Here is a 2,405-nt window from a genome sequence, read left to right as displayed (position 1 = left end):
GAGGCGAGGTGTGGAGAGTGACCTGTGCTTGCACACAGGTTTCTTGGTGGCGGCAGCAGCAGCCTCATCATTTCATGCCCCCGTCTCTGGGGTCCCTGCTAATAGCCGCGGCTCCGGCCCGTCTCTGGAGCTCTTAATCCCCTCTCCTCACGCATCCCGAAACAAAGAGGCAAGAAAAAGCCTCTTGCCTCTTCGGCAGGTACAGACTTTTTCTCGGACTCCCTCCTGGCTAGCTGTGGCGCACTAGTCCCCTTCAGGCTGTGTTCACGCAGCCAACCCCAGTCTTCTCCCTGGGATCCGACCAAAGCCCGAGCCTCAGCTCCCAGCCCCCACCCACCCGGGCGGATGAGCTGACAAGCCTCTCTGGCTTGCGCGTGCTGGTCGGCACTGATCCTCTGTGCGGGGGAATCTCTCCACTTTGCCCACTGCACCCCTGTTGCTGCGCTCTCCTGTGTGGCTCCAAAGCTTCCCCCTAGAAGTAATATTTGTTCAATGGAAACACTGAACTTTGTTGGCGACCTATGATATGGGCTAAAATGATAAAGCCCACCTTGGGATATATAATCTTATAAAACCCCGGAAAGTCAACTCTGCTGCCTCAACTGGTACCCTTAATCATCATACATGTGTACTTCTAAGGTTTTCCTTCAGCTTCACCCCTGATCAGACCCATAATCATCCAAGGCAGTCTGCAGAAGAGTCTTAGATATGAAAAGTGTCCAAATAGCTCTCATATAATTTTTAAAAACCCACAAAGCTTGATGGAAAAGGTGGGTGTGGGGAGACAATATCTTGCTTCAAGTGATATTTCTGGAATTATTTTTGAGATCTAGACTTTAAAATGAATCTTCTGGAAGATTAGGATGAGCACCCACTCACTTCTGCCAAAGCCTCACTTAGAAAAGGTTTCAGTACTCTTAGCAAAACCTAAATGGCACAAAACAACCCCCTCATCATAACTCCATGTTAATCTAAGGAAATTAGACATCATCCATCCTGTTGGGCAAGGCTCTGTGACTTGCAAATCAAAACAGAGACTGGCAAAGGAAAACGAGTAAAAGACAGGAAAGACCAGCAGTCCATTAAATACACACAAGATATGGATGAGAATCTGGACTTATCGTTACCCTGTCACTTTCAGCTCATGGATTACTACTACTTAATATCTGCCCCTCCACCCAACACAAACATTAATACACCTTCTTTTCCACACTACCTCTCTCTGATGGTTGTTTCTACTTTTCTCAAGAATTCTTGTAACAGATTAAGATACTGGGACTTATACAGAGCTTTATAACAGTAATAGCTAGTGTTTGTTAGGGGCTTCCCATACATTAATTATATCACACAACAATTTAATTCAAAAATACTAATGTTATCCCCATTTTTTCAGATGTGGAAGCTGAGAGATCAATTTTCCCAAAGCCACACAGCTAAGTGGCACTATTAAGTGATGGAGCCAAGATTATCATGCAGATATCCAGGTTGTAGCTCCTAAATCACTGTACAACTGTGACTTTTAAACCTGCTTTTAATGGGAATTGCAAAAAGACAGCATAATATACTGTTTATAATGCTCTTTCTCCTTATAACTTTTTGTTAAGAAGATGCATTACTAATAAAATCACACAATTTTAGTGCTAAAATAGATGGTAACAATCCTTTTTTGTCACTCCTTTTACAGACAGAGAAAATGAGATTGCCAGAGGAAAAGTGACTAGCCCAATAACATAGAGCTCATTAGTGACAGAACTGAGAATCTAACCCATGTCTTTCTTACTGCAAAATCTCACTACCATCCACAAGGTGTTTCCTCCAGTGGCCTACTGCAGTGAGTGCAAGTCCATCAATAGTAACTTCCTTTGCTATAGGTTTTGTGTTAAGCCGTCTTTTTTTCTTTTATTGAAGTATAGTTGATTTACAATGTTGTGTTAGTTTCAGGTATTTAAACCATCTGTCTCCATCACTCATTTGCACCAAGAGAAATCCTGCTATAAAATGTATTAGCTAAGCAATTAGTTGATGAGACATAGGAAAGTCATTTTTAATGAGGAGGAGGAAGAAAGGAAAGATCTACAACTAGAGAAAGGCAGGCCAGTGCAGACACAAGAGTTTCTGCCTCAGTAAGGGAACAGAAGAAGGACACTGAATAACTGGAGAAATGAAATCTAAAGAAGTACTAAAGGGAGTACTGGGGTGCTGATAAAGGAAAGTACTCACAGGTGGTAAAAACAAATCTCACTTACCCTTTACTATAATGAATAAAATTTCAAAAATGCTTTGCTATTTACAAAGTGCTTTATGTAAAGTAGTTCCTACAGAGCCTGCCTAGTAGGCATTTAATAAATGTTAGCTTTATTTATTTATTTATTTTGTGGTACGCGGGCCTCTCACTGTTGTGGCCT

This window comes from Delphinus delphis, chromosome X (genome assembly GCF_949987515.2).
Source record: "Delphinus delphis chromosome X, mDelDel1.2, whole genome shotgun sequence".
In the NCBI taxonomy this organism is placed as follows: Eukaryota; Metazoa; Chordata; class Mammalia; order Artiodactyla; family Delphinidae; genus Delphinus; species Delphinus delphis.
This window is presented reverse-complemented; position numbering follows the sequence as displayed.